A 10,750-nucleotide genomic window follows, 5' to 3' on the forward strand; every position below is an offset into this window, starting at 1 on the left:
TGAAATTCCTTACCAGAGCAATAAGGCCAGATACAAGAGCACAACATATAAGGGCTGGAAAGGAAGAAGCAACTCTAATTTTTTTTGCAAATAACATGAATGTCCATATGGAAAATTCAAGAAACTCTACAGGTAAACTGTGGGAACTAACAAGAACATCCAGCCAAGTTGTTAGATACAGATCAATATACAGAAACCAAAAGCATTCTCAAACATCAGTACTGAATGATTGACCAAGTAATTTAAAAAAAGATAACATTTACTATATTATCCCAGGCTGTAAGGTTATCAGTAGTACAGCTACAAATCTATGACACCTTCATGGAAAAAAGTAACACCTTACTCTAAGACATAACAGAAGATGTAAATAAATCTTGAAATATACCACATTCTTGGATGAGAAGACAATATTGCAATGGTTTTAATTCTCTCCAAACAATTTATAAACTTAATGCAATTCCAATAAAAACCTCATTCATCCACAATAACATTCTCATAAAATTTTTCATGGAACTCAATATGCTTATCCTAAAATTCATATGAAACAGTAAAGGGCTAAGAACGGTAAAAAATGTTTTGAAAAGCATAGGGTCAGTGATAAAAATGCAAGCAGAAGCTATGGGAGCTGAGCAAGGAAAAGGGAGGCACAAGAGGTATAAAGATATTCTACAGCTTTAATAACTACAATGGGTGGCAAGGTAATGAGTGGCATAGGATTAACAAATAATGCTACAGAATAAAGAATCTAGAAACTGGCTCACAAATTGACCTAAATGATAAAAATAGTATTATAAGTTATTGGGAAAGGATGGGTTCTTTGGTAAGTGATACAGCTACAATGGACTATTTATATGGAAAAAACATGCAGTTAAACCCCCACCTTTTACTATACAGGAAAACAAATTCCTGGTGGGTTAAAGACCTATCGTGAAAAACCAACTATAAGCATTTTGGAAGTGAACCCAGGATGTCTGTTATTTTTAGTACTTTGCTATATCCTTAGCATATTTTGTAGTTAAAAAATTATTGAAGAAAAAATTAAGTGAACCAGATGTTCAGGGAATTATGCTCTTTTTTGGGGGGGGAGTTTCAGAAAATCTAAGTTGTGAACTACTTGTGATAACCACAAAATAGGCATTTTCCAGTTTCCCATGGTTACATGGCACTGAAGGCCAAACACCAATATACTAGGCTGCTAAAGATTATTGCTCGGCTTCACTAACTCCTTATAAAAACGAGGAAAAGAAAACCTACTTCATATGGTGTGTCTTTTATGTCTTTTATGAGCTTACATGGCAAGGGGACAGGAACCCAACTCAAATTTGCCTCAGCGAAGTAGGAAGCTTGCTCAAAGGAAATCCAGGGGCAATAATAAGAAACATGCGCAGTGCCAGGCACTAAGCTACGGGCTTCACGTCCGTCCACCCATTTATTCCTCACAACAACCCTAGTGATGTGGGTTCTGTTGCTAGTCTCACCTTGCATACGAACAAACATGCAGGGATGTAAACAGAGCACAAGAGAAGCAACTTGTGTCTTCGTGTTCATGGTCAAGAAAGCACTTTGCAAACAGAGATGCCTAATATAGAGACTTCTAGCATGTTTGCTTAGGGGTGCGAATGATGAATTTCTGTTCCACATTTCCTAGGAAATCTCCAAGGTCTGAATGGCTCACTAACACTTTGGAATGTTTGGGGAAACCCAAGAAAGGGCTACGCTCTGAATCTGTGATCTGGCAAAAATAGGGAGTGCTGTGTGGAAGGAAGAATCCAGGGGGAAAGGGCCAGCTGGCTTCTGGGTTACACCGAACACCTTAGGAACTTACTTTACCATTAAGGAGCCTTCCATGAATTTTTGAACAGGGGCCGATGCAAGGAAAGCAGCGTTATGGGCATTTCAAGTGATGTGCCCTAGAAATGTAACATGGGAATTTACAAAGACTGAGAGACCAGTTAATACAACACTAGATAATGTTAGGTTACATTAGAAGCATAAGTTTGTGGCTATACAAAAACCAGAAGAGATGGGTGAGAAAGACATTGTCTCGGTAACACCTGATGACTGAATGGATGGGGACATTAAGGATAACCAAAGTTTCGGTCTGGGTGACTGAGAGAATGATGTCATTGGAAAGAAAAGGAAAGTTACAGTAAATAACAGGTTTTAGGGGAAAAAACAGAATTCAATTTTAGACCAGTTGAATTTGAGATGATGGATAAGAAACTGTATCGGTTAGGATTCTTAGTTGGAAGCAACCAAAACCCACTCTGATTTAAGCAGCAAAGAAACTCTGTAAAGGAGCTTGGGTAGTTTGCAGAATCTTTAGGGACTCTACAGAATCGGGCTCAGAGCTACACACCCAGGAAAATGCCCCATGCCACAAGTTACCCCCCAGCCCTGCCTCTCAGCCCTGGACACTGCAGATTGCCTGGCACTGGGTTCTGCTTCCCTCAGCCTCTGGGCTACTGCATCAGTCAGCAGGGCTGCCAGGCTGCTCAGTCCCTGCTTCCCTATGTCACAAGAGTCTGACGTACAGGACAGGTGCAGCTGCCTGGCGCAGACCTCACGCCATGGCTGGCTGCAAGGTCGGCTGGGAAGGTAGTGTCTGGCTTTTTCAGCTTTCCACTGGGAGGCAGCCTCTGTCCCTCACCAAAGCTCATTAGCTGTTGGAAGTCTCCCAAAGTAGGAAGGGGGGTTGTATGCCAGGCAACCCAAAGAGCGTTCTAGTACAAGTCCCAATCAGGGGCTTAGAAAGTTTGGATTGGAGCTCAGGGCAGAGGCTGGGGTTGGCATTGTAGCTCTGGAAAGGGATGTTTCCCCCAATAGAGGGTCTGAGGCATAATGGGGAGAGATCACGGCTGAGCACTGAAATTTGGAGAAAATGGTATTTAGGGGACTGGGAGAGTGAAAGAAGGGGCACGGGACAAATTAGGCAAGAGAGAGTGTGACTGTGGAGTGGCATAGTGTAAGTGTGGGCAAGAGTCATAAGCCCTGGGGAAATATCATTATCTTTGGAATTAAGAGTTCAGCATTGGCTATCCCAGGCATTCAAAACAGTTTCAGGGAAGTAGCAAGCTGGTGGTGAAGAAGGCAGGAAGGAGGTGTGCTCAGATCATTTATAAGCCTTATAGAGAACATACACTCTACAATTGCAAGCAGTGTGATTTGTGCTGTAAAATTATTTACATGCTCCATTACTGGTCCCTTATGGAGAGCCCAGCTCTAGAGTGCTGTTTAGCAATTAGCTTTATGCATTTTCCTAAATACTTAATGTTTTTTGGCCAGGGCCTGGGCAGCAAGGGGCAAGCTTTATCAATATTTGAAATCTCTGGTTAAGTATAGAAGTTCTGCGTTAGTTTCTGCTGATGTCTGCTTGACAGCGGACCACAATCATGGCACATTACAGATTGGTTTACAGGTGAGACACCTGACATGTGGCTGGGCAGATGAACTTTTTCAGCGCCCCCAGAACCAGGTCAAAAAACTAGTTCTCCTGGGGTGCCTGGGTGGCACAGCAGTTGGGCATCTGCCTTCAGCTCAGGGCGTGATCCCAGCGTTGTGGGATCGAGCCCCACATCAGGCTCTTCCGCTATGAGCCTGCTTCTTCCTCTCCCACTCCCCCTGCTTGTGTTCCCTCTCTCGCTGGCTGTCTCTCTCTGTCAAATAAATAAATAAAATCTTTAAACAAAACAAAACAAAACAATAAAAACTAGTTCTCCTGAATTCTGGGTAAGTCGGAGATTTTGTTTGAATTTAGTCAATAGGAGGCAATTAGTTGTGCTCTCTGGAATGGGCCAGAAAAGAGGTGAACTGATTTAAATCCCCAGGGGCTTTCTGTTTGGCAGGTGTGTAGGATTTGGCTGGGTCGAGGTTCCGTCAGGCCATGAAGGCCCGAGTGTGGCAGAGAGCATTCAGCCTGAATGGGTGTGGGGGTGTGGTCGGCTCCCAGTGGGAACAAATTCCTCCATTTTCTGCAGTAAAAACTCAGCCTGTAGCAGCATTAAAATGTAGTCAGAAGAGACTGCTGCTTGCTGATCAGTACAGCCCCCCACCAAATGGATAGTTTGGCATTTGGTGTCTGTTTTAAGAGGGCCTCATACAGACCTTGGGTAAATTCTAAGTTTTGAGAAGTATTCAAAGGAGGTGAAGTGGTGGAAGCAGGGTTATCAGAGTGGCCGGGAGAGGCAGGGGGTCAGGCCAGGAGGCTGTGTCAGGCACAGAGCTGAGTGATCCAGTCACCCCGAAGGCTTCTTTGTTGAAGGTTTGGGAAGCACCTTTCCTGACAAACACAAAACAAATCCTGTATTGTTATGAGCAGCTGTTAATGGCTACCTGATTCCCCCACTCCCCAGGTGAAAATGATCTTTCTCCCTTTTAAAATTCTAAACTTTAATCCTATCTCTATTTCCTATGGATCTTAAGGGCTTCCACTAAAGCCATTACATATCTCATCACATCAGGGGGCGCTTTATTAACTGCCAAGCACCAGATAAATGTTAGTTATTTATAGGCGCCCTATTTAAGGATGTCAAACAGCCTCAACTGCTGAGATTCCAAAGACCTAGACACCAACCAGGCACACATTTCGGAAGTGAGGCATGAGAAAATCCATGTGGACTTGGCCAAGGACATTCCTGAAAATCAACTTGTCACTGTTCACCCATCACTCACCTTCTAGGCTACGTAGCTAGAAGCTAAGAATCGAGGAAAAGATGTTATAAGTAAGGAAGCAGTAATTTCCTTCCCTGAAGCTACGCGAGAGCGGCAACGAGAGAAGGCGGGAGTAGCTGATGTTTGTCTCCTGGAGCACGCAGGACCCAGGCATTGAAGGTGAAGTGTCTGGACTCCACCTGCCTGGTTAGGGAATGAAGAAAAATGACTCATTTGGATATGAACATCACTCACAGAGATGCTGGGCCGAAGGTGCATGCTTTGCTTGGAAAGTACTAGTGCCTGGTGCCAGTCTAGGGGTAGTCCTGCCATTCCGCCCACAAACTGCCTGTAGGGGTGAGGGTGACCCCAAAAGAAGGTTAGGGTTAGCAGATCCTGAGGCTGGGTGAACAATCACAAGTTGCCAGGCAGTGCCCATATATAGGAGCTTGGAGTTGGAGGGTTCCCCTGGGGGGTGCCCATTCCTTCTAGCCCAGTCAAGTAAAACCTCTTTTATTTATTTTTTTATTATTTTTTAAATTTTTTAACTTTGGTAGAAATTTTATTTTATTTTATTTTATTTTATTTTATTTTATTTTATTTTATTTTATTTTATTATTATATGTTAGTCACCATACAGTACATCATTAGTTTTTGATGTCATGTTCCATGATTCATTGTTTGCATGTAACACCCAGTGCTCCATGCAATACATGCCCTCCTTAATACCCATCGCCGGGCTAACCCATCCCCCACCCCCACCCCTCTAAAACCCTCAGATTGTTTCCTGGAGTCCATAGTCTCTCATGCTTCGTTTCCCCGTCTGTTCACCCCCCCTTCATTTTCCCCTTCCTTCTCCTAATGATCTCCCTTGAAAGCTTTTACTCCTTGCTTCCCCTCCCTCCCCATCTCTCCTTACCTCCCTGACCTGGAGGAAACAGAGACAGTTTGATGAATGGGGGAAGGACGGAAGAACTGGTTGGCAAATAAAGAAAGTGACTATTCCTGCCATTCCTCACCCACTTCCCCTTTGAAGCAAGACTGAGTTGGAGGGAAGGAGAGAGTGTTGTGTGATTTGACACTCGGCTAGGTATTTGGATTACTGAAATGAGACTGTCCCTATAACCAAAATCCTTTTGTTGTCTGCGAGGGCCTGGAGAAATGGTAGGTGCTGCAGGTGACTTCGCCCAGGGCCCAGGACTGCACCAGCCCACAGTTGGATTGGAGCTGTCATTGAAGGAATAGTGGGAGGGAGGAAGAAAGTTTTCTGAATGAATCCTGGAAGTGCCACTTGTTCAAGAAATGGCTTCAAAAGGGTCCTTGAGGACAGAGAATATGTCAGACTCATCTTTACCCCTGTAGTGCCAAGAATGTATGTTTCTTGAGTGGTAGATCGCCTGATTGAAACATGAGGCTTTGCCTAAAGCAGCAAAGTTCTCACACTTGTGGAGTACGCGTCAGAACTGCCCGCAGGGCTTGGTAAAACAGATTCCTGGGCCCCACACCCAGCGTTGCTGATTCTGTTAGGTCTGCTGAAATTTGGGGAAGGCGGCCTTGTCATGGACAAGTTTCCAGCTGATACCCATGCTGCTGGTCAGAGAACCACACTTTGAAAGCATTGGCCTAAAATAAATGGTTAATGGAGGGACGGAGTATTTGTTACCTACTTTATCCATTCACTTGTTCATGAAATGTGCGGACCTATTGTGTGCTCTGTGCAGGTGCTCGCCGGGCCTGGGGCCATGAATTCGCCTGTGAAGCTGCAGCATTTCCCCCAGGCAGGAGAATGAACAAGCTGAGATCAGGAAAACACTTCTCTTTCACAGCACCCTCACGCGATGGGTTTGGTTTCCTTGGTTGGCCTACTTCTAGTCCGAATTGAAGCCCTGCTTCATATTTAATAGAGGCTTTTGTTCTCCCTTCACAGAATGTATTGATTGTTATAATTGGGCCTTTTTGCTCTTCCCAAACTACATTACCCACATTAACAGCTAGCTTAAAATGCCATTATAAAACCATACGGGTCTTAGTGGAAGAGAAAAAAGGAAATGAACTTCTCAGAGCTCCATCTCTTCCAGTAAGGCATTCCATGGATGGGGAAATCTGGCAGTATTTGCTTTTCTGATTCTCACTGACTGCAGTCCCCCAGAGCTTTTAGTTGTCAGGCCAACTGCTTATTCAGCTCTGCCCTGCAGCCCCGGACATGCTGGAATGTGGTGAGGGCAGGCGCCCCCCGTTTTCTTATTCCATTCTTTCCTAATGAGACCTCTGTCCTGCGAGTCTGTGCAAATATACATTTGTGTACCACCCTGGGCCTTGGCCTGCTGCATTGGGAAGTCAAAAGGGCTACGATTTCTACAAGCCTGTAGAAATTCCCAGGTTGGCTACGCAGATCTCATTGAAGTGACTCTCTCTTTATTTACTATCCTTGGGCTGACTTGGCCAAGGGCTCGTTTGCTCATTCCAGGGTCCCCAGGTTGTGATTTTGACATTTTCCTTAGTATCGGAGAGGTTTATAATATATGTAACTACTTTGAGTTGAGGGCTTTCTCCTCCATTTTTTACTGCCGGTAGGCAAGTATCATGAGGACAGAGAAGAAAACATCAAAGGTCTGTGGAAGGACAAAGCCTCACAAATTTAGTCTGACTGACAGAATGCTTGCTTTTCAGGTGCTGACACACCACTAGACACAGGCAAGGCCTGTAGGTGGGCTTTGGCTGAACTCAATTCAGCCCATGTTTACTGAGGGCCTGCCACGGGTAAGCCATCATGGCATGCCGTGGTGGGGATTTAGTGATGAAAATGTCATAATCTTTGCCTTCTACGTGCTCAGGGAGGTTGGTGGTGGTTAATTTTATGTGTCAATTTGGCTGCTGCTTAGATACGCAGTCAAATGTTATCTGTCATGTTTCTGTGAAGATGTCTCTTGGATGAGATTAACATTCAAATTGGTGGACTCTGAAGTAAAGCAGACTGACCTCCATAATGTGGGTGGGCCCCATTCAATCAGCTGAGGTTCTGAATAGTTGAAAAGACTAACTTCCCCCAAAAAAGAAGGAATTCTACAGTGGATGGCCTTTGGACTTTAACTATAGTATTGCCTCTTCCCTGGGTCTCCAGCATGCTGACGTACCCTGCAGATTTTCGACTTGCTCGGCCCCATAACCACGTGAGTCAATTCTTTAAAATAAATCTCTTTTCTGTATATTTTCATCCTATCTGTTCTATTTCTCTGGAAAACCCTTACTAATACAGAAATTAAGATACAGATTTGCACAAACACACCAAGTAGATTGCAACATTGGGTACACAGTGTAGGGACAGCTTTGTGGGATTTATTGAGAAGAACCATGAAGTGTGGGTAGAAGGTCCACCATGATGTGAGTGGGGAGAGAATTCCCAGCAGACACCTGAGCAAAGCACAAGATCTCTTGAGGGAATAGCAGAGTTGTTGCCTGAAGGACTGACCATCAAGAAGGGCAGTGGGAGATGCAGATACAAATGTAATGGAGACAAATGGTAAAGGATGATAAGGAGGTTAGATTTTATTCTGTATGTTAGATGTATGGAAAGAAGAAAGAGAGAGAGGACAGCTTTCTATTTGGGAAGAGCATTCCAGTGGCATTTGGTGTGATTTTTACTAAATGGTAGGAGAGGACAATTGACGAAGAATTAGAAACTGAGGGAACAGACATAATCTAGTTAGTTAAGAAAGCAGAAGCGAAGGCAGGAAGCCCAGACTGTGTAAGACCATCTTCCTGAGAAAGAGGGGAGACCCAGAAATACACAAAGGAGAGAGGAAGGAATGGCACAAAGGAAGGCACACAGGTTGAGAAAGAAGGCTTACAGTAGACTTCAAGGAAGTTTTGTGTTTCAGGGGTCAGGGACCATTTCACCCTTTGGACTTAGTGGCAGAGTCACTGTTAAGGTTTCATAGTTTCTCTCTGATGAGTTTATCCTGAGCAGACTTTTCCAGGAATAGAATCTAACTGCCCAGATCTAACTCAGCAACGCTGCCGATGCTGTGTTATCAAAGCTATGCCTTTGCGTGTCTGTGTATGTTCTGTGTGCTCAGAAGAGCCAACGGGCACTGTGGGATGCAAATTTTGACCTTCCACAGCAGTTTCTCCTACCAAGCGTACGTAGAAGTTACCAGAATGAAGGCATAGTTCCTGGTGTTCAGCAGCCATCTGGTAAGTATCTGGTGAACAAAGAAACATATCTGAATGGCTCTCGGAGCCAATCAGAGGATTCAGAAGTTAAACTGAGTGTTATATTTTCAAATGCTGGAAGCCAAGTGCACACGTATTGCATTTGTATGCACAGACACACACACACTTAAAGACACACACACACACACACACACACACACATGCCCACACACAATGATTTGGTGTCTGCCATTTTGAATGCTCAGGATGGCACAACCACCAAACCTTTGACACTAGGAAAATAGCTCTGGTTCTTGAGAGAGAGGTTGAGGAAATGTTTCAACAACATAGAAAGAGTGAGGTTTACTGTTGCTCACGTGAGAGATTTTCCATCTTGGAGTCATGTTGGAATTACCTCAGGAGCTTTCAAAAGTACTGAAGCCTAGGTTCTGATTTATTTGGAACAAAGTATGCACTGAGAATTGGGATTTTTAAAAGCTCCCTAGGTGATTCTAATGTGCAGCTCAACTCGAGAACTAGTGCTTATGCCTCTGCTGTCTGGTTCGGTAGCCACTAGTCACACGTGGGTATTCGATACTTGATGTGTGGCTAATTGGAATTGAGATGTGCTCCAAGTATGAAATACACACCAAATTTGGAAGATTTTGAAGACGGTATGAAAATAAGACCTTAAAATAATATCTCAATAATTTTTATATTGACTGTGGTAGGCTGAAAACTGTTCCCTCGCTTGCACCCCTCCCCCAAGGCATCCAAGTCCTAATCCCCAGAACCTGAGACTATGTTGTTACATGCAAGGGGATTAAGGTTGCTGATGGAATTAAGCTTGGTAATGATGTAACCTTAAATAGATTACCCTGAATCATCCAGATGACCACAAAGTAATCACAAGGGTCCTTAAATGTGAAAGAGGGAAGCAGAAGAGTCAGTGTCAGAAAGACTTGACCAGCCATTGCTTTGAAAATGGAAGAGGGGCCACTAGCCAAGGAATGTGAGCAGCCTCTATAAGATCCAAAAGGCAAGGAAACAGATCCTTCCCTAGAGACTCCAGAAAGAAACACAGCCCTGTCAACACCTTAATTTTAGCCCAGTGAGACCCATTGCAGATTTCTGATCTCCAGATAATAAATCTGTTTTGTTTCAGTCCACTAAATTTGTAGTAATTTGTTATAGGTGCAATAGAAAACAAATCTATTGACTTATGTATTCTTTCAGACTGGATCGAATAAGATATATTAATAAAATAATTTTCATCTGTCTCTTTTTACTTGTTTTTAATGTAGCTACTAGAAAATATACAATTACGTATGTGGCTTGTAGTATACTTCTGTTGGACAGTGCTGCTCTACACCCTCTCAGCCCTTGGATGTTATGGTGATAGGACTTCTATCTACCTCCAGTAGATACAACACCAGTCAACATGGGAAGAGCACTAACCTCTATGGAGATTTCTGGGATAACTAAAAATAGTTTATCTTCTCAGGACCTTCTAGTTCGCTGGTCAGAGGAAGAGAAATTGTGTCTCATGCCTGGACAGTCCAATGAATAGGTGGCCACGGGTCATTTTGAGTGACAGCTTTCCATGTTTGTAGAAACTATAAAGCTGGCTCAATCAAATAAATTATTAGAGTTTTTTGAGAGAAGTGAACAGAGCTCCGTATGCCCATTCACCATCAGAATATGATTCTCTGATTTCCTTCAACAACAGTGCAACTGTGGTAGAAAGGTGGTGTGGACAAGATCTGCCAACTTACCAAGACCATCATAGGCCAGAGCCCCGAGTGATGAGTTTGCTCTTTTTAACATGTGTCTTTTTGGTTGCAGTTAATAACTTTCATATTTAGATGGTTAATTAAGATGGTTAGCAAATTTGTAAGAGGAAAAGTCAACTTACAGTGTCTGGAGGGGAGAGAATAGGAGTAAAATC

Source organism: Ursus arctos, unplaced genomic scaffold (assembly GCF_023065955.2).
Source record: "Ursus arctos isolate Adak ecotype North America unplaced genomic scaffold, UrsArc2.0 scaffold_31, whole genome shotgun sequence".
Taxonomy (NCBI): domain Eukaryota; kingdom Metazoa; phylum Chordata; class Mammalia; order Carnivora; family Ursidae; genus Ursus; species Ursus arctos.